Below are 23465 nucleotides of genomic sequence, written 5' to 3'. Positions count from 1 at the left end.
GGCAGTCCTCTGCTATATATGTAGTGGGAGCCATGAGCCAATCCATGTATACTCTTTGGTTTGTGGTTTAGTCCCTAGAATCAATAAGGGGTCAAGTTCATTGATAATATTGCTCTTTCTATAGGGTTGCAATCTCCTTTAGTTCCTTCAGCTCTTCCCCTAATCCCTCCATTGGGGTCTCTGGGCTCAACCCAATGATTAGTTTTGAGTATCTGTATCTGTCTAAGGTCGTGGATATCTCTGGAAGGCCTTTTCTTCAGACTCTAACCCATTTTTGTCCCTCCATTTCCTTTCGACAAGGATAATGCTGTTTTTTTGTTTTTGTTTTTTTGTTTGTTTGTTTGTTTGTTTGTTTTTAGAATGGGGAATAGCCCCGTTTCTCCACTGGGGTGATGATCTCTTCAGGTTCTATCTCCCTGCTGTTGGATATTTTGGCTATTATCCCCATTGCTGTTAGGTTGGTAGTATACGATCTCTCCAACTTCTTTATGAAGGTACTCAGTGCTACAGATTTTCCTCTTAGCATTGCTTTCATTGTGTCCCATGAGTTTTTTAAATGCTATGCCTTAATTTTCATTAATTTCTAGAAATTCTTTACTGTCTTTCTTTATGACTTCCCTGACCAAGTTATCATTGAGTAGAGAGTTATTCAGTTTCCATGAGCTCTCTATTGTTTTTGTTGATATTGAAAACCAGCCTTAGTCTTTGGTGATCTGATAGAATGCACAGGATTATTTTAATCTTGTATCTTTTGAGGCTTCTTTGTGTCTGGTTATATGGTCGATTTTGGAGAAGGTACTATGATGTGCTGAGAAGAAAGTATGTTCTTTTCTTTTAAGGTGAAATGTTCTGCAGATATCTGTTAAATTCATTGGGTTCATTACTTTTATTACTTTCACAGTGTCTCTTGTTTAGTTTCTGTTTCCACGACCTGTCTATTGATTAGAATGAGATGTTAGAGTTTCCAATTGTTATTATGTGAGGTTCAATGTGTGTTTTGGGCTTTAGTAACATTTCTTTTACAAATATGGGTGCCCTTGCATTTGGGGCATAGATGTTCAGAATTGAGAGTTCATCTTGGTGGATTCTTTTTCTTTGATGAGTATAATGTGTCCTTCCTCAACTTTTTTGATAACTTTTGGTTGAAAGTCAATTCTACTTAATATTAGAATGGCTATTCCAACTTGTTTCTTGGGACCACTTGTTTAAAAAAAAAATTTACAGCCTTTTACTCTGAAGTACTGTCTGTCTTTGTTACTACAGTATGTTTCCTGTATACAGCAAAATGGTGGGCATTCTTTATGTATCCAGTCTGTTAGTCTATGTCTTTAATTGGGGTATAGAGTCCATTGATGTTAAGAGATATTAAGTACCAATGATTCTTGCTTCTTGTTATTTTTGTTTTTAGAGGTGGAATTATGTTTGAGTGGTTCTTTTCTTTTGGGTTTGTTTGAAAGAGACTGCTTTCCCTCATTGTCTTGTCACGTACAAACTTGTGTCTGGAGCTGTAGGCAGCAGGAGTGACCTGCCACCAGCCCTGCACAGACTATCTGAAGCACACTTCCTCCCACTATACACTTAATGATCATTAAAACAATTCTTTTCAGTGTCTATGATGCCTTCCTAAAGCCAAAATTTCTGTTATACTGTATCAGCATGCCCTGGACATGAAATGGCCAGGGCATCGAGTCTGCATGCAGAGGCTTCCCCTATGGAGACTCAGCAAAAGGTTATTTTAGCCATCAATAGTGATTTAGTGCAGGATAAACTATTAATTGTGGGTCTGCTTCCAGATGGGTCCCACGAGGATCTCTGACCTGGCTGAGGACAGGGTGCAAATGGCAGCTGTCTGGCTCCCTTGCGGGCACCCGGGAGGGACAACGGAGATCATACAGGAAGAGTCTGTTGCTGCCCTTGCCACCAACTGTGTCTCAGCGGCTCAGCAGCGGTGGAGAGGGAAAATGTGTTACACCTCTTTCAAAAGTGTTACAGCTCTTTGAAGTGCCCTGGTCAGGCACCGGCTGGGCAGAGAAGAAGGGAGGGACTGCGACAGAAGCTCTCACACACTGGGAAGAATCTCACACACCTTTACTCCTGAGTTTGGCCTATATATACAGTTTTGGGGTGGGTTAAGGTCTGGCAGCAGGTAACCCCTATTGGCTTGGTCTGAGAGCTTGGGAATGCCTCATCTGCATGATGGTGCTACTCCTACGTGATCAATGACCATGGACCTCTCTGTGGGAGGGACTGTGGAGAGCTGGAGCTGAGAGAGCCAAATGCCTGGGAAAAGACTGCATCGTCTTCAGTCCCAGTGGTTTTTTTTCAGACCAGGGTGTCGGGGTTCTACAGCTCTTCTACCAGGTATCTGGACTTTTCTCATATCTCACTGCCCTACGATAATGATGGAAGTTAATGACACTTTGTAAAATTCTCATATAGTGTATTCACTGAGTAGTCATTTTACAGTTGGAACAGGCCTGAAACCATCCATTCATAAAGCTTCAAATTATAGAAACAACACTATTCTATACAAGTGACCAATAAGTCTTTCTTTGACTACAATCTTTATTCTATGGTGACATTGAGACTTATAAATCAGAAGGAAGTAATTGTCATCCACCAGCTTATAAAGAACTCACAATATCTAGGATTTTTTTTAAAACTATGACCTGTTAAAATGAATTGGATTCCACAGATCCCCATGTAGAATTCCATGTGCTCAGAATGATTTCAGAATTATTAAATGTGAGCTAGCTAACAACAAAAACAATGACTACTCCAGCTTGTTTCATGGGACCATTAACTTGGAAAATTTTTCAACCTTTTAGTCTGAGGTAGTATCTGTCTTTGTTACTGCAGTATGTTTCCTGTATGCAGCAAAGTGGTGGGTCTTCTTTGTGTGTACAGTCTGTTATTTTTTGTCTTTTTATTGGGGAATTAACTTCATTGTTGTTGAGAGATATTAAAGATCAATAACTGGTTCCTGTTATTTTTGTATTAGTGTTTTGTATTAGTGTATGTGTGATTCTCTTCTTTTGGGTGTGTTTTGAGATGATTAATTTTTTGGTTTTTCTTGGCTATAGATTCCCTCTTTGTGTTGTAGTTTTCCTTCTATTATCCTACAAAGGGCTGAATTAGTAGAAAAAATATTGTTTGAATTTGGTTTTGTCATGAAATATCTTGGTTTCTCCATCTGTGGTAATGGAGAATTTTGCTGAACATAATAGCCTGGGTTTGTATTTGTATTCACTTAGGGTCTGTATGACATCTGTCAAAGATCTTCTGGCTTTGAGAGCCTCTGTTGAGAATCTGGTATAATTCTGATAGGTCTTTTGGGTTTGTTTACTTGGCCTTTTTCTCTTACCACTTTTATTATTCAATCTTTTTTTCTGTGCATTTAGTGTTTTGATTATTATGTAATAGGAGAAATCTCTTTTCTAGACAAATCTATTTGGTGTTCTTGTATGTTTATGGACATCTCTTTCTTTAGTCTAGGAAAGTTTTCTTTTATAATTTTGTTGAAGATGGTTCCTGGCCCTCTGCACTGGGAATCTTAGTTTTGTTTTGGTTTTTCATTGTGTCCTAAATTTTCTGGATGTTTGGGGTTAGGAGATTTTTGCACTTTGTATTTTCTTTGACTATTATTTCAATATTTTCTATGATATCTTCTATGCCTGAGATTTTCTCTTCTATCATTTGTATTCTGTTGGTGATGTTTGCATCTGTAACTCGTGAACACTTTCCTATCTTTTCCATCTCCATATATCCCTTCCTTTGTGATTTCTTTATTGTTTTTATTTCCATTTTTAGATACTGGACAGTTTTGTTCAATTCCTTCACCTGTTTGGTTGTATTTTCCTATATTCCTTTAAGATATTTATGTGTTTCCTCTTTAAGGGCCCCTACCTGTTTACCTGTATTTTTCTGTATTCTTTTAAAGGAGTTATTTATGTTCTCCTTAAGGTCCTATATCATCTTCTTGAGATGGGGTTTTAGGGCAGACTCTTACTTTTCAGGTGTGTTAGGGTATCCAGTGCTTGCTGTGTTGGAAGACTGAGTTCTGATAGTGCCAAGTAGCATTGGTTTCTGTTTCATATGCTCTTGCACTTGCCTCTCACCATCTGATTATCTCTGGTGTTAACTAGTCTTGTTGTCTCTGACTGGATCCTGTCCTTCTTGTGATTCTGTTAGCCTCGTTGTGATGGAGCTCCTGGAAGTCAAGCTGTCTTTGGCTGTGGGAGGGCGTTGGGAGTGCTGGCTCTGTCCCAGGACAAGTTGTAGGCTGGAAGGAAGATGTGTCTCCACCAGGACACGGTGTATATGGTCTGCCTCCATGGGAGGTGTATCTCCCCTGTGAGCCTGGTTGTATCTGAGCACATGGGAGTCATGCTGTCTCTGGGTGTGGGACAAGGTCTGCTAACTTAAGTCTTAACTTATAAACAGTCTGGAATAGGAATTTTTTACCTGAGTGTCATGACCCTTTGATAGAGGTCATATATTGAATATCCTAGATAGCAAATATTTAAATTATGACTCATAAGAGTATCAAAATTATAGTCCTGGAATACTAACAAACTAATTTTATGGTGGCAGGTCACCACAACTTGAGCAAGATTAAGAACCACTGATCTAAATGATCTGAGATTCTACTAAAGACTAATTTGTTTTAAAGTTGTAATAATTCAGACAGCATGTTACCAAATCCAAAAAAACAAATAGATAAGTATAAGAGAACTGAACACTTTTATGATACAACACAAGGAGCAATTAAATCTATAGAAAAACTGATAAACCAGATAAGTAAACTACTCTTACACAAATCACTAGGACAACTGTTATTCATAGAAAAAAAATAATTGAATCATACTATTTTAGAGATTGATTCAAATTTTATGGTGAAAACTAGCATTTGATGTCAAATATGTACACTCTTAAATGGCTATTTGGGATTAATTCATGTGTAAAAAATCAGAAAAATGAATAGATCATTAAAGTTTTAAACACAAAAGTTTATTTTTTTACTTCATTAACAAAATTCCACATTAAGTTTTAATCAGATTTCCTGAAAGAGGTATTTATATCCACAGAGCAAGAAAATATAAACAACATATGGAATAGTTTTTTAAAAATTCCTATTGTACTCATAAAAAATACTCGAGTTACAAATCATCAGAGACTGGTTCTGATACACTAGGTTGATTAAAATGTCAATGTTAAAGTCAACAAATATTTGTGAGAAGAACAAATATATGAAAAAACCTGATGTGGTGGTTTGAATATCTTTTGGCCCATGGGAGGTGACACCTTTGGAGATATGGTCTTTTTGGAACAGATGTGGCCTTGTTGGGGGAAATATGTCACTGGGTAGGAGGTTTTGATATCCCCTTATGCTCAAACTCTGCCCAGTGCAGAATACAGTCATCTCCTGGTTACCTGCAGAAGACAGTCTTAGCTCTTCAATCACCATGTCTACCTGCAGGCTGCCATGCTTTCTGCCAAAATGATAATGCACTGAACTTCTAAAATTGCAACCCAGATCCAATTAAATTTTTTCTTTAATAAAACTTGGCTTAGTCATGCTGTCTTTTCACAGAAACAAAACGCTAACTAAAATACCTAGGTTCTGAAGCTTATGGAAAATATACATATTATTAATATGCTTCCATGCCCTTTAACTGCTTAATTGTATACGTTTCTGAAATTTGCAAGAATGATATTAAAATGCAAGAAGAATGTGGTCAGAGTAGCTTGTGCTCTAAGTGTCCCTGTCTTTTTAAGTCATTGAATCTGACATTTTTTACAAAAGACAGATCAGTTGAACCTATCTGTTTACTAATACACATCCATCTGCAGGAACCACTCATTTGTTTCCTCATGTGAACAAATAGCAATATTTGGCTCTTCTAAACTTAAACTTGTTCACTATCCTTTATGGAATTCTCTTTTATTCTACCTAGTATAAATAACCCTTTAATTGAGTTCTTCTAAAATTTCCCAATTTGAGTGGTCCATTTATCCTTAACAAGGTCATGTAAATAGATATAACAAGGCCTAACAAGTATTAATTTGAATATAAACTGATAAAACATTTGGGCATGTAAAATTTTTACAAACGTGCATATTCACTGGTTTCAACTCCTAAACTTATCTCTAGAGAAATTATGAAAATGGTTTTATACAGCAACTTTTATAGAAGAGTTTGAAAATAAATCAAATGTCAATCTAAGTAGATGGATCAATAAATTATTTCTTCTTATAATAGAATGATATGTAAATCTAAAAGTAGACTAAAGTAACACATGACAACAAGGCTAATAGCTTAAACCAAAATAAAATAATATGAGAGAACATTTATGAATAATCTACTCCTAATTTCACTTTTAAGTAAATTTCCAAGTGTAGAGCACATACTGAAAATCTATGGAAATATAATCTATGGAAAATTTTATTAAGTGTTTAAAAGCAGAGTAAACAAAAGGAAGTAAGTGGGGGAAGAAATAGGATATTTCCAGAAACAATCTCTATTAACAAATACAAAGCAATTTAATTTGGAATTAAGTACTGGATAAAAGAGAACAACTCTATACATTAGAAGAGGGATAAAATCAGGCATAAGAGCATAAGTTTACACCCAAAAGAATGACAAATAGTTAACTCTATCTATAACCTGAAAATTAGCATTAAAATGTTTGTGAAAACAAGAGCTAATGTGTATAACAATCTTCAAACTGTGGTTAGAATACAAGTAACAGACATACATATGTTTTCTAATATTCACTTAATTTCATATCCATCATTAATCCATGAATAATAATATATAGTTATTAAAATTCAAAAAGACCACATCTCAAATTTATAAAGGTATTTGGTAGTTTTTCCCTTCCAATATGCCAGTATGCCTTTCAATTTTATTTTTCATTTAGCAATACTCTCACTTATTTCTAGACAGTTGAATGAATGTTTTCTCAAATATGAAATAAAGATGCTTGAATGTTATAGATTCAAAAGAGATGAATATTCTTCTCTTTTAAATATCAAATAAAATACATTTCAATCAATACACACAAAATAAGATTTGCTACTTAAATACACAAGCATTACAATCATTTATGTTTCTTGGGTCCAAAAAAATGACAAGTAGGATCACAGACGTTGAAGGTATTTCCACACCTCACACTATATACAACAAATGCTCAACACTCCTTGTGATTTTTAAAAAGTTAACAATTATAATCTCACATAGCTTTTTGCTGTGTTTTTTAAATTTATCTGTGAGAAATCTCCCAATTTTAATAATTTCCAGAAACACTGCTTAAAATTCTCTATGTCATTGCATTTAATACTTCAGAAATATTTAGGTCCATTGAGAATATATGAGTAAATATTGATAGCTACCATTTCTATCTGTTTTTTCTATATATTAGACACTACTACACAGATAATTTTACGGAATGTATTTAAATAACTCCATCAATGCCTTAATTTAATAGATAATAACAGTAAAATCACATAGTAGATAGTAGAACCAGAAAAAAAATAAAGAAAATTGCATGATTTCATACTGTCAATCTATATCACTACTACATTGCTGATCAATTTCTATTTCATAGCCAATCAATTGGAATGAATATGTCGCTTATCAACCTGGGTGAGTATATTACCTATTAATGTGTCTGTCTACGACTAGAATGCCAATCAAATTGGATGGCTGTATTTTTGTACTTTTACCAGAATATTGGGAAGTCTGAAAGAGGGGAAATATTGAGCTGAGCCATGTCTAAGTTACTAGGAACTTTCCTAGGAAACTGCTACTCAAAGGTCAGTGTTTTATAAAATATCTTCAATATCAATGATTACTTGTTAAGTTATGAAGGCCAGCATGGAAGCGAACCATCCACTCCACTATTTTAAAGCTTGAATATAAACTGTCTTCTTTAAGTGTACTGTATTGAGTACTTGAGACCAAGTTGGCTGTACTGTTTGTTGAGGTTATAAAATCTCATGGGATAGGACATTGTTGGAGGACATTAATCAAATAGAAGCATTCTTTGGAGGGTATATTTACTCTCCATTTTTTTCTTTTTTTTTTTAACCTCTTTGCCCCCATCTGCCATGACAGAACCATGATAGAAGCATTCTACGTACCCGTGGAGTCACAGTGCTTGGCCTCAGAATAGTACCATAGTCAATAGAGTTAGATAGATTAGAAACTGAAATGTTTGAAACTGTGAGTCAAAATAAATATCTTTTCCCTTAGGATGTTAATGTCAGGCATTTTGTCAAAGAAATGTAAAGTCTACCATATATGTATGTATATATATTATGTGTGTGTGTATATATCTATATCTATATCTATATCTATCTATCTATATATAGATAGATATTCTTAAATTATTATTGCATATAAACATGCAACATTTTTCTAAATAGTAATTGAGATCTTTATTATAAAGGTCATATTTTTAAAATTTAATTGTTTTGCTTATAAAGAATAGCATGTTAAATCATTAATTCATGTAATAGTTCTTTATTACATAATGATTTACAACTTAAGATCTGTCAACCCTCTTGGTAGATAAGCTAGAATTTTTCAAACAATTTTAAAATAACAAGATTTCATGGACATTTATTACTCTTGAATATTATTGGATTCCTCCCCAGGGTCTTGGATGAGATTTTATCAGGCATTAATAAATACCATTGATTCTTTTGAAAAGAGAAGGTAATTTTAAGATACATGGGACAAAAAAGACAAATGTGCCCTTTCGAGAGAGAATAAGGAATAACCTTTCCAAAAGTCTAACTAGGGAAGAAAAGTAAAATTAATAGAAAAGTTAAACACAAGAAAATAAAGCAGAGAATAATTGATGTACTTTAATAAAATTTGTATTTCAAAAAAGTAAAGATTATAAATCAATTATAAAACTTGTGTAAAGCGGAAAGAGTAAGTGAAAAATATCCTTAGGGACAGACCTCAGACCTCCCTCTAGTCACACAATTTATGTATTTTTTTATATGTGGATTGTTAGCACTCAAGTATTTGGTATGTATGTTTCACTTAGAACATCCACAGGTGAGCAACAATACCAACCAACCAGAGCTCCCAGAGTCTAAATTACCAGGCTGGGAGCACATAGGGAGGGATCCATGGCTCCAGTTGTATATTTTGGGGAGGATGGCCTTGTTGGGCATAGGTGGGAGAGGAAATCCTTGGTCCCATGAAGGCTGGATGCCACGTGTGGGGGAATTCGAAGGTGGGGAGGTGAGAGTGAGGGGGGTAGGTAGGGGTACATCCTCATAGGAGCAGGAGGAGGGGGGATGAGATGGGGGTTCCTGAGTGGGGGGGGATGAAGTAAGGGGATGACATTTGAAATATAAATAAGATATCCAATAAAATAAGAAAAGAATATCCGTAGGTTAAGTAGTTCATAAAGAGCCAGGGCAGATGGAAAGCTCTTCTAAAAAGGGAACTACAAATCAGCATTGTAAAAGGGTGAGTATAATAGGATGATTAAATGGGGAAAGTGATGGGATGTCAGGATAAAGGAAGAACTATGGAGAGATACAACTAACTCTAAAGGCCCTTTCAAAGCCATATGGAAACCTACAATTCTTGAAGCTTCTAAAAATCTAGTGTCAATATATATGATATATGATGCTTGAAAAACATATCTTGTCCCACCAAGTAAAACTCTAGTTCAAAGAGTGAGTAACAGTTGAGTCAGTGGCCAAAGTCATCACATAGACCTTTCTGAAACATCACAAGCTTATTGCTGAGTCTCTTGGTTTCTTTCTACAACATGATAATGACACAATTTTGCTGACGATGGTGCCCAACTTGAAGCTTCATCCCCACTGATTAGCATTCATGGTGCTAGAAGGTACTTTGCACAATACTAAAGGATAAAAATAATAATTAATATTTTCTAGCTACAAACCCTGTGACCTACAACAGCAGCCTGCCTGTAAATATACTGGTGCAATGGTTGCATAAGTGTTATGGGGATAATTAATCACTTTTTAGTTGTATTTAAGACTTATCTCACGAGCTAGATCCCATATGGTAGTGTTAGAGAACAAAGACAATAGAATAAATAGGTCAAAGCCTACAGGAAAACCTTCTAGTATTATTCTGCCAATAAAACATGGGAATAAAATGACTCTTAATAACATTTGTTATCAATGGCTTATTCAACCCTCTTTAGAAATGTTGCTTCTTATGTTGCACTTACTACCTAGACTCACAACTAAGTGATGTGCAGAGAGTGAGAGATTTTGGAGAATTTAGATTTAAATGGAATGATTTTTATCAAATTCTGCCTCTTCAGGCCCAGGTATTGATTGGCAAGAGGAGGCAGAAAGATTGTAAGTGCTAAAGGTGGTGTATGACTGCAGGGAAAGAGTGTCTTCCAGATACAACAGCAGGAAAGATGCAAACATGAGTTCACAGAGACTGACATGTGCAAAACATAAATAGGTCTAAATTAGATAACAGTCCAGCAGAGAGAATAAAAAGTAGACATGAAGTTTGACCACTAATCATGAAGCAGTTTGCAATGGATAAATGCTAGGAAAGGGAAAATTAGTTTCCTCCAGTGAAATGTCACCAAAATCACACTCAAGGAAGTGGGTATGCCACTGTATTCTATTTTCTGAACAAGAGTCATTATTCTCTTCTTTCTTTGTATCTTTAGTAAAATTATAGCTATCTTTTAGACAACTTTCTATAGAAACATAAATAAATGACCATATTATAATTTATTATTTCAATGTTCCTAATTTTTAAAAATGTTATTAATGAGAATTAGCTTCAATGTCAGAATTTTTGTAGATAACACATACACAGAATAAAAGACTTTTCTGAAATCATTTTCTGACCAAGCTCTCCCTGACTTCCTCTCCCTTCTGTTGTAGAGTAGATTACCTCTAACAATATATTATTAACAAAATCAAATAAGCAACAAATACCTTTCCCGCAGAACTAAAAACCTTTGTGATTTTATAAGTCACTTCCTGTGGCTGCTGTAAAGACTGTATTTTCTACTACTTTGTTTATGATCCATTGGTCATCTTTCTTAAGAACTAAGAAAAAGAGGATACGCTAAAGTTAGGAGAGCTCATAATAGTTACTAGTGGACCATAATAAAATTATGCCATGTAACTTTCAGTTGGATGAGTAAACTATATCAGTAGAATTTTCCATTCTGCATCTTCCACAATTGAAAATGTATAGAATAATTGTGGAGTCATCTGAAATATTTTTTGCCCAGTAAATTCTGTTAATTAAATTTAAAATGACTAACATTAAGTTCAATTTAAACTTCAAGCCATGAATTATCCATATTTTTTATTAAAATATAAGATTGTCAGCTTTTCCGTGACATGAGTGTAGTTTTGACTTTTCATAGTAGATCTGCATAAAAGATTTTGCCTTAGAATGCATGAATTTGTCTTTTTAAAATAAAGCTGCTTTTATATGCATGAGTATTGGGACACATGTAGACTCTCTCTGGGTCAGTATCCCTGGAGAAACATCTTTGTCCTCTTCAAGCAACAATAAGTTGTCAATATCTCTTTAATTAAGGTTAGGACTTTATAATTCCCTCCAAAATTCATGTTGAGATTTTGGCAGAATTGCACTTGAGCAAGCTGAGTATAGTCACAACTCTTGTTATCTCATGTGTGCTACAGAGTTGTGCCCAGCAAAAACTTTTCTGCTACAGATGACTACCCCTTTTGACTCTTATAGTCTTTCCACTTCCTTTATCATGATGAAATCTGAGGCTAGAGGGGAAGAATGTGTAATATAATTTCCATATTTAGATTCAAGATTACTATAGTCCCTATTCTCTGCATGCTGACAAATTATAGATCTCTGTATTACCCACTATCTGCTGCTGCAAGAAGAGCTACTTTAATGAGTGTTGAGAGATGCACTACCCTATGAATCTAAAGATAAAATTTAGGGGACAATTTATTATCAAGTTTATTTAACAGTAATAGTAGTATGTTCTACTTTAGTAAATATTATTTTCAATTAGATATTACTTCAGGAAATATTTTTATGACTATAGTAATACCAATTTCCCATATTAAATACTAAAGCATGTAACTGAAATATGAAACTCTTGTAAGAGATTAGCTTCTCATGTGAGCATGACAATCAGTCAAAACTATTTAGTTAATTTAACTATTAACGAGTTAGTTAATCATTTTAGTCCCAAATCTTGATCTTCATCATTCATCTATTAGTCATTCCTATCATCTATAAATATATCCTTGAATATATGTAGAATTTTAAGACCATATTCTTTCTCAAAGGAAACATAATTAGAAAATTCAGAAATAAACATACAATTGAAAACATATTTAAGCACTTAAAATCTTAAATTCAAAGCTTAACAATTAGAAATTGCGAGGCAGGGTGGAAAATACTTCTTTCATGCAGAGATTCTGTTGTATAAAAAAAATCATATTGAAACATAAGCTTATAGGGTCTACTTCTTCATTCATCAGAAGCTTCCTATCAAATCAGCTACATAGTACATGTTCTTCCCCTCAATCTCTTTCTCATTTGAAGGTGAGCCTTCTTCAGTAGGTTTCCAACAAATACATGTACTTCCCTCAGACATGTTCCATTGAAGACTAATGCATGACTACGGGCAGTCAAATGATTAGAATCCAGTTAAAGCCCTGTGCTGACTCTCACAGTGTCTCAATCCTATCTTCTCAACAATAAACAACACAGTATCAATTCTGATTTAATGTACCCCTCCTTCTTTCAGTTCAGATCATTACATTTTATTCTGAATACGACAATTATCCAATTATGTAATACAGTTATGCATTTTCTAGAATTATGATTTGCTATTCCACAGCAAAGAAAAATCTATGACACTATAGCATATTGGAAAGCAACAGACTTTGTAAAACACTAAGGCTTCTAATTCTTTATGTAATATATCTATGACTTTGATCTTGTGGTGAAAATCACAATGCATTCTAACAAAGGAGCAAGGCATCGATTACACTTCTGTTAATGAAAAATTCTGCAGATTCAAATTATATATTTACATTTTAATCCCCTTGCTGTTTACTCTCAGCTATTCATGGAAGAGTCACCTTATTTCTCACTCACAGGTAAGAACTTTTTAGGACAGATACAGAGTCTTTGTTTCGTGAATCTCAAGAAATATTCCTTTTTTTTTTAATCAAATCGTAATTTTTACTTATTCACACAGGGGCTATAAACACAAAAAGGCAGGATGTGGGAAGGGGGATAGGGGATGACACTGGAGCGTGGGTGTTCAGAGGGAGTACAAGTATCTTTCAGAACAGGGTATCATGATGGGTATGGTCCTCATGCCTCCAGAAATGCTCTTATTCTTGAAAGTTGTATATTTCTCTCCCAATCATTCTTTATCATAGTCAAACACCTTTCTGTCACAGCTAATCTCAATGTTGTCAATGTAACAGTTTAAAATTTTTGAGAAGATTTTATTTTTAAAATATGCTAGTTAGCAAGTTATTTTAGTTAAAATTGGTACTCAGGACTATAATATATTATGTAAGTTTTATCAACTATGACTGGTTGATTGACTGAGAACATTATCTTCATTTTAAATTAAGCATAATAAAACATTTCATTACCACATATTTGCCCATTTTTCTCATGAAGAATTCAAAATGAAATATACTCTTAACAGAGAAATACTAGACAGGATGTCTTTCAACCACTTAGAAAATATATAAGGGAATTCTTATAGGTAATATTATACCTAGAATGAAAACCAAAACCAAAACCTTTCCTCTTTCCAATACTTAGCTCCCAAAGTAAAGCAAAAAATTTTATGAGGAGAAGGGAGAGTAAAACAGTAAATGGTAGAGCTAGGGAGAACTCTCAACAGGTATGCACTACTTGCTGCTCATTCACCATGACCTTAGTTTAAAGCTGGCAGCCACATATAAAGTCAAACATGACCACCCAGATACAACTGCAATGCCTTGAAGGATGGAACAGGTATAAGAGGATGCTAGGCTTGCTGGCTACAGACCAGAAAGCATATTCCAGGCTCAGTAGGAGACAATTTCTCAAGGAAATGAGGCTGAATGAATACAGTCAAAACCCAAAATCCTCCTCTGGCCTCTACCTATTCACACAGAGGTACACTCACCCAAGGAAAACCACCTGTATGCACACAGACACATAAACACATAGACATTCACATGCACACACATGCATACGAATGCATACACACCATTACTGATTGAAAAAAAGTAATAAAGTTGCTCTTTTTCTGAGATGATACAGGTGTCTATGTATAAAAACAATAATAAAATATAGTAAAATATGATTAAATCACTGTATATATTTTGATACTAATCATTGTTTCATTTGCTCATTATTTTCACCATTGCTGTAAATACCTTTATTCTATGTTAAATCTCTTTATAGAATTCTTCCAATGGTCCATAATATCATCATTTCATAAAATCTGTTGCAGTGTGCTAGAAACTTTCACATTTCAGTTTCTATATTATATCTCCATTATTCTTATACTTTTAAAAATATATTCTTATGCTGTTTTAAATTTGCACAAGTGCTTTGTCTGAATGTATTTGTATGTGCTATATTACTTAGGCAGTATTACAAAGGACAGAATAGGCAAAAGAACACCAAGAAATAGGTTAATAAATTGTTGTGAGCCACTATGTATATACTGGGAACAGAGATAATCTTCTGCAAGAGAAGTACATACTGTTAAGTGCAATTTTACCACTTGCCTCTTGCAATATTTTGGTCCCTATTATTGTATACACACATACATACATACATACATACATACATACATACATACACACACACATACACACACACACAGACACACTCTGAGAAAGAGAGAGAGAGAGAGACAGAGAGACAGAGAGACAGACAGAGAGAGAGAGACAGAGACAGAGACAGAGAGAAAGAAAGAGAGAGAGAGAGAGAGAGAGAGAACGAGAGAGAGAGAGAGAAAGAAAGAAACAAACAAAGAAAGAAAGAAAGAAAGAAAGAAAGAAAGAGAGAAAGAAAGAAAGATCGATCAAGGCTTCATTACTCAAAGAGAAGATTGGCAAGTCATCTAGCACAGTTAGATTTTATTCTTTATCTAATATTTACCATTAGACCTAGTACTCCTAGTAACTCTCCAGTTACTTAGTCACAATAAATCTATATTGAACCTTCTTTCCAATTTTCATCTCTTTTATACTGAGCAATTAAAATATGAAAAGGAATTACTAAAATTACATATTTAGTACAAGTATCAGATTGTAGAAGATAGATAATCTACTCATTCTGTATACTTTCAAAGAAGACACATTCTCATAGTGTGGTTAACTTTTACATTGCATGAATGAAAATAGTTTATTACTGAGAAAAATTAAAGTTGAATGTAATATTTGAAGTATTTGCCTTTAGGCTTCTTGGTTTTTAAAATGATGAAACTTTTTCATAAAATAAAAATAAATTTAACTTTCTTTTGGATAGAATCAGCTTAGGAATTAATTCTGTTTAAAAATTTCACCTGACCAAAAACTTTATCTTTATATATATTTTAAAGTATAATTTAATAAAGCTTTAGCAAAGATAGTGATGAGAATGTAAATGTGTATATTACAGTGGAGATATAATTTTTTGAACATAGGAATCCCATCAGTTTTGTTCATGCATTCTTCAACAAACATTTACAATTTTCATGTTAGTTTCTGAAACTTGTTAAATAAAGAAATAAATCAGGTAGGTAGTTAATTCAAGAGTGTCAATCAGCTGTTAAGAAACTTTCACCCCTTCTTGGCCTCAATTTGTAAAAGAACTTTGATTCTTCAGTTTTGAAATTATTTTGCAATTTAGTTAAGTCCACATACAGCAAAATTAATTAGTAACTATTTAAAAGTGCACAATAAAGTAATATTAAGTATATTCAAATATTTTGTGATTATCATCACATTTTCTAAACAATTTCTGCATACCTAAAGGGAGCCCACAAGCACTTCAGTTAATCAGTCTTCATTCTCCATATTTCCAACCTTAGAGAATCACTGATCCATCTTTATCTCTATGCTTTTACCTGCTCTGGATGCTTCTTTTTAGTGGAGCCCAATATCTCTGTATTGTAAAACTCTATGCTTATGAAATATGAAAGAATGAAAAACAAAAACCGTTGCTTTCTACCTTAATTATTTTCAAAATGTCTTTTGTTCTAGCTTGTTTATTAAATACTTATTAAGGAATATCCACTGCAGTTTACAAGTGAGAGAAGAGTCTGTAGTAGATTGAAGTAATGAATTAGGAGGAAGAAAGTATAAGAACTGAATGTTCATTTTACAAGTTATCTATGTGCAAAGTATCTACTTACAATCTTCTTATAGAACAGATTTCCAAATAAATGAAATGCATATGAAATAATAATTGTTTTCAACTGTTGAAGTAAGCATTATACTTTTGCTTATTTTGATGCTATATTTGGCTGTAGTCTTACAACAAAATCCAGATCTGTTTATCTCCACTGCTTTCTACCTACAACTTTACTTAATGCTAATTCTTCTTCAGTTTTTTTTTAACTCATATAATCAAAGAAGGAAAATAAAGTCAAGGCCCATACCCCAAACCAAACATACAAACAAACTAAGTTAATTGAGCCATAAAAATTTGAAGTGGATCCTATAGATGTACAAAGAGATAAGAAACAAAGCTGAATTCATATTGACTTCTTGAATCTGGATCAGAATTGGAAGAATATTTAAAACATGGTACAGTTTGGAAAAAATTTTTACTGGCAACAAAAAAGCTCACAATAAATCTTAAAGTATAACTACTTAGAAATGTTTTTACACAGCTCAGGTGACCATGAGAGTAGGTTATAAAAGGACTAGAATTTAATGTAGCTTCTCACCAATAGTGTACAGGAAATAAAATAAATGTGACACCTTCCCTACGGATGTATTTTATTAACTTGGAGGTAAAGATAAATGTACAGGGAGGAAGAGTAAGATAAACATTCTGAAGTCTTTGGCTGAGGTCTGCCTCCAGATAGGAAAAAGGTTGCCAGTTTGTGTGTGGTTTCTTTGTTGTTGTTTTGTTTTTCAAGAGAGCCAATTCTGGTCATATTTTTTCATTTTTTTAATTAGATATTTTCCTTATTTACATTTCAAAAGTTATTCCCAGTTTCCCCCTGGAATCCTCCTATTCCATCCCCCTCTCCTTGTTTCTATGAAGGTGTTCCCCCACCCCCCCACTCCTGCCTCCCCACCCTGAAATTCTCATACAATGGGGCATCAAACCTTCACAGGACCAAGGGCTTCTCTTTGCATTGATGTTCAACAAGGCCATCCTCTGGTACATATTCAGCTAGAGCCATGAGTCCCTCCATGTGTACTCTTTGGTTTAATCCCTGGGAGTTCTGGGTGGGGAGGGTCTGATTGGTTAATATTGTTTTTCCTATGGGGTTGCAAAGCGATTCAGCTTCTGCAATCCATTCTCTAACTTCTCCATTGGGGACCCTTGCTCAGTCCAATGGTTGGCTGCGAACATTCACCTCTATATCAGGCTCCTGTCAGCATGCACTTCTTGGCATCCACAATAGTCTCTGTGTTTGGTAACTGCATAAGGGATAGATCCTAAGGTGGGGGCAGTCTCTGGATGGTCTATTCTTCAGTCTCTGCTTCACATTTTGTCTCCATATTTCATCTCATGAGTATTTTTCCCCCTTCTAAGAAGGACCGAAGCATTCATACATTGGTCTTCCTTTTTCTTGAGCTTCATGTGGTCTGTGAATTGTATCTTGGGTATTCCAAGCTTTTGGGTTAATATTCACTAAAAATATCATACTGAGTGATGTTATCAGGTTGTTAACAATATCAATTTTCATCATTCTGGGCAGATAACAGGTAATTCCTCCTTTGATGAGAGGCTTCTATGTATGTAACATTCATGGTTCCTTGTTTCTCTGTGAGATCACTGCCCTTTGTACCTCCAACAGATAATGAACTAGCACACAGGTTTTCTCTGCATGCCTGCTTGATTCCCTGTAATTGTCTCTCTTGATGGGCTATAGCTTTTATACTGAGAAAACCTTTCCCTTCCAAAGTTGTATTTTTGCAGTGTTTTTTTCCAAGTACTAAAAAGCAGAATAGATCATAAATTGATACCTAGAAATGTGTGATGTTGCTGTATTAGACATGGCCATGTTGATTTTGGTGAGCGTTATGGAAGAACTTGAAGTCTTTGATTTGGAAAAGCTATTAAGTGCTTAGAGTCTAATGGGCTATTCTGTGGGATCTTGGAAGATAAGGATGCTGAGAAAAAAGTTTATTATGGGTACTTGGCTTATGAATAAAAAAAGTTCCTCAAAAACATTATCACGGGCATTTGTTGATATTTTGAATAAATAGCTGTATTTTCTGGTTCTGGGGCTGATTAACTAGCTATGAATGAAGGACACTAGTACCAATGGTGAAAAATATTTGGTTTATTGGCACAATTGATGCTGCTTATCTGGGTCTGAAAAATCAGTGTGATTAATAAGAGATAAGTACCAACCAGATGAAATCTCCTGCAAGTATATCTTCAGGGCCAGCACACAGAAATTGTGTTCTATGAACTACAAGGCTGTGTCAGAAACTGGCTGTAGATCTTGGCAAATAATATATAAGCATCTCCCATGTGGTCCTGGTTTTAAAGGCCTGAAGGGGTCATGGGTATAAGTCTAGACTTGCTACTATGTACCATGTATGTGAGGATAAAACTCAGGTCATCAGGTTTGCATTGTAAATACTTTCATTCACTGAGCCTTCTTTTGGGGTTCACCAGTATTGTCTTTCTACATATGGATGTATTTCAGATAAATAAAAAAATCTAATGAAAAAAACCTGTTAGTCAATTCCGTTCAAATTTGACTCACAATGTTCTCTTCCCATCTTAACATACATACTGCACACACAAACACAAACACACACACATGCACACGCAAACATATTTTTCTTCTGATAATATCAATAAAAGCTATAATATCTTTTTCCTTATCCCAAGAAATGTATACATTTATTATAGCCCTCATTCCTTTATTTATTTGTAAAATTCATTTTTAGCAAAGAAATCCAGAGTGGTGGCTGGTCACTTTCTGAGCAAACATGATATAAGTCATATATGTCTCCTTAAGTTCTTAGTGTATTCTAGTCTGATATTAACCATCTGGGTTATAAAATAAATTTATCAGCACAGAGTCTATTTTCATTAAAACTGTCTCAAAGTAGATCACTTATGAAATCTACTCATTGCCAAATTATCCAAAAAATATACCAAAACTTGGATAATTCTGAAGAGTACTGTACCAATCCCAGGAGGTGGGAGGGCACCCTCCAGAGACCTATGAGTTTAGAGACTCTTAGGACTCAAAGGGAAGGACCTTAGATGAAATACCTTACAGTGGGAGAGAGGAAACTTGTAGAGTTCACCTCCAGTAGAAAGACAAAACATCAAGTGGAGTGAAGGGGTTGTCATTCCATAGTCAAAAACTCTGACTCAGAATTGTGTCTGTGTAAAAGAACTGTAGGGACAAAAATGGAGGAGACTGAAGGAAAGGAGGCCCAGTGACTAGCTCAAATTTGGATCCAACTCAAGGGGAGGCTCCAAAGCTTGACACTATTACTAATGCTATGGTATGCTTACAGACTTGGAGCCTAGCATGGCTGCCTTCCAAGAGAACTGCCTGGTCTGGCCTCAGTAAGAGAAAATACATTTAACCCTTGAGAGACTTGAGGCCCCTGGGAGTGGCCAGGTCTGATGGGATGGGGGTAGGGGAGTGGTGGCATACTCTTGGAGACAGGGGAGGAGGTATAAGAGAGATGTTGGATGAGGAATAGTCAGAGGGCAGACTTGGAGATGGATAATGACTGGACTGTAAAAATAAACATGAAATAATAATAACTAAAAATAAATATTAAAGGAAATTTCATAAAGAAGAAAATGTTGCTTTTCATTTAGTAATAATAATGTTGTTTAGTATCTACTACTAAGTACACTAAATGTTAACAGCACTGGAAGCACAAAGCACTCTGAGATGACATTCTCTGTGTATTTTGTTGAACATGAAAGTGTATAAGTATCAGTTAAATTTTTTCTTCTATTTTTAAATAATGTTTTACTCATCAAAGGTGATTAATCAGAACAAGTAAATTAATTTATTTGAACTAAGCAGTAATGATAAGCAACAAACAAGATAGTTGTGTTTGATATACCCTACTTAATTCTCAATCAACTCCTACGCTGTCTTGAATGCACCCAAGTGGTATTATTCTGTAAAATTTTCCTCCACAAACTTGAACCATAACAGTTTGTTTTTCTTTCCTTCCTTCCTTCCTTCCTTCTTCCTTCCTTCCTTCCTTTCTTTCTTCCTTTCTTTCTTTGTTCTTTCTTCCCTCCCTCCCATCATTCTTTCTTTTTCTCTCTCACTTTGTCTTTCTTTCTTTCTTTCTTTCTTTCTTTCTTTCTTTCTTTCTTTCTTTCATTCTTTCATTCTTTCATTCTTTCATTCTTTCATTCTTTCTTTCTTTCTTTCTTCTGGCCTGTCTGGAAGTTCCAGTGTTGAGATTCAAAAGTGTCACATTAATCATCTTTTGTGTTTTCCAGAACTACACCTATAATGAGTAAATAGACCAAATAACCAGCCATATTTTATTAAACATAGCAAAGCTTCCTAAGAGGCAAGATATTCAGTGCTAATGATAAGAAAATACAACATGGAATGTTTCTTTCCTAATTAAACCTTACTATATGTAGGATGTTTTATAATAATTGTTCCTCCGGAAATCAAATTTCATTCTTCATTGATAACTCTTAGCATCAAGGGGAACTTTCTAGGCATTTAATCATTAAACAAAAAGGAATATAATTTTCATGACTTTTTTTTCTATTCAAGGATGTTGCCTTTTTTCAAGCAGAAATATTTTTCTTAACAGATGGGAGGTAAATTTCAAAAGTCTGATCATTGTTGAGTAGTGGGTTATAGTCCTTTAAGGATAAGTAATTCTTCATTTTATGCCATAGAATTAATGTATTTTCTTTATGAAGTACATTTTTCCCAATTTTATTTTACTTTATTAAGAACATTATTTAATCTACTCTCTCAACATTGCTTATCGCCCCATAGTTCTTTGTGTATTGTCGAGACGTTGAGAGGTTTCCTTTTTGCATATTAGTATGTTACTGTCCTCACTCAGGTCATGTTCGGGCAGCCAAGTTACACAGCCTTCATGAATTTAGCTTCAAACAGCTATAGATAATTTCTTTCCTTGAGAAAGCATGATCTAACACTTATACCCACATTCCAAACACATAGGAATGCATGGAAATTTACTATTCATATATGTTAGTGTATGAATAACATAGTACTTGTGACACAAGGTATTCACTCACTGATTATTGGATATTAGCCCAGAACCTTGAAATGGCCAAGATGCAACTCACAGGTGACATGAAGCTCATGAAGAAGGAAGACCAAGTGGGGGTGATTTGGTCCTTCTTAGAAGGAGCAACAAAATACTCAAGGGAGCAAATATGGAGACAAAGTGAGGGACAGAAACTGAAGGAGGGGCCATTTGAAGACCTTTCCACCTGAGTATCCATCCCATGTGCAGTCACCAAAGGTAGATGCTGATGTGGAAGTCAGGAAGTGCATGCTGATAAGAGCCTGATATGGATGTCTCCTCAGAGGTCTTCAAGAGTCTGACATATTCAGAGGCAGATGCTCACAACTAGCCATTGAACTGGTAATGGGGTTCTCAATGGAGGAGTTAGAGTGAAGACTGAAGGAGCTGAAAGGGTTTGTGGCACCATGAGGAGAGCAACAATACCAACCAACCACAGCTCCCAGGGTCTAAACCACCAGCCTGGGAGCACTTAGGGAGGGATCCATGGCTTCAGCTGTATACATAAGAGTGGAGGGCCCTGCTGGGCATAGGTGGGAGAAGAGATCCTTGGCCTCATGAAGGCTGGTTGCCCCAGGGGGTGGGAATTTGAGGGTCGGGTGGTGAGAGTGGGGAGGTAGGTGGGGTACATTGGCAGAGAAGCAGGAGGAGGGGTGAGGAGATAGGGGGTTCCTGGGTGGGTGGGGGATGGGATAAGGGGACAACATATGAAATGTAAATAAAACATCCAATAAAAAAAAAGAAAAGAAAAAAAGAAAATTAACAGGCTGGCAAGCCAAGGACGAGTAAGATTCTGTACAGAGCTTTACCAACCTAAGACAGAAGTACATTCTGATTAGTATAACTCAACATCTACTCTCTTTAATCTTCCTCTCTATGGAGAAGCCATCAAACTCCAATGAATAATTTCATACACATGGTCATACAGATGAATCTAGTTAAACTTTGAGTCTCCAAGATTGTATTTTAAATAAAAAAGGAAGTGAGATATAAAGGAAATCTGACACTAGGGAGCAAGCAGTATTTGCCAAGATTGTTGATATTTGGAGTGTAATATTCATTGTTGGGCTTACAAAGGAACTCACTGTCTTTTACTGCTAAATTGAGGAATATGGCAAATGAACATAGTAGCCATCAAAATCATCAAAATTCAACTTGATGAAAAGAAAGAAATGTATAGTTGGGTCTCCTGGAAGCCAATAAGCATATATTCTGTTTTCCTATGTAACACTAGCCTCACTAGTCTGTTATATTGCTAGAGGGGAATATGTAATGTAACATTTAACTGGTTCTCTGATATACAAATTTTTAGAGAAATTAGAAGTAAGAATCCAACTTATACTCTACCTTTATAGAGTCACTCTTCATGACATTGTATAGTTTTTATTAAGTTGTTAATCTATTGGTATTCCTGGAGTTTTCTACCAGTCATCTTTCTGATCATCTAAAACCATTTAATGAGTGTGTGTGTGTGTGTGTGTGTGTGTGTCTGTGTGTGTGTGTGTGCACATATGTGTGCTTTCACTTAACAATGTCTAGTTACTTAAAGTATGAACTAGTATCAGGAAATAGATTTTTTTAAGAAAAAAATTTTATAAGCAGTAGTGAATGCTTTAAAGAAGACTAATACAGCCTTATTTTTCTTTAGAAGGAGGCAAAAATACATAGAACACTATAAAAACCATAAACACTGAGGAAAAAGGATTCAAAGTATAAAAAGTATTTTATTAACTACTTATACAAATTCATTCTGACATGAGTGGGGAATATTTTAAACATCCTATAGAAGTGGTTTTGGTTGGTTGGTTTTGATACTATAATATAATTATATATTTCACTTCCCTTTCTGAATTCCAAATCCTCCCAAATACACCTTCTTGCTCTCTCTCAAAGTTGTGGCTTCTTTTGAAATCATTTGTTGTTCTATTATTCATATATATATATATATATATATATATATATATATATATATATATATATGTGTGTTTCTATTTATGAAT

The sequence above is a fragment of the Grammomys surdaster genome, unplaced genomic scaffold (genome assembly GCF_004785775.1).
Source record: "Grammomys surdaster isolate TR1022 unplaced genomic scaffold, NIH_TR_1.0 97, whole genome shotgun sequence".
Lineage (NCBI taxonomy): Eukaryota > Metazoa > Chordata > Mammalia > Rodentia > Muridae > Grammomys > Grammomys surdaster.
The sequence above is the reverse complement of the archived record's forward strand: the minus strand, read 5'-3'. Positions refer to the sequence as shown.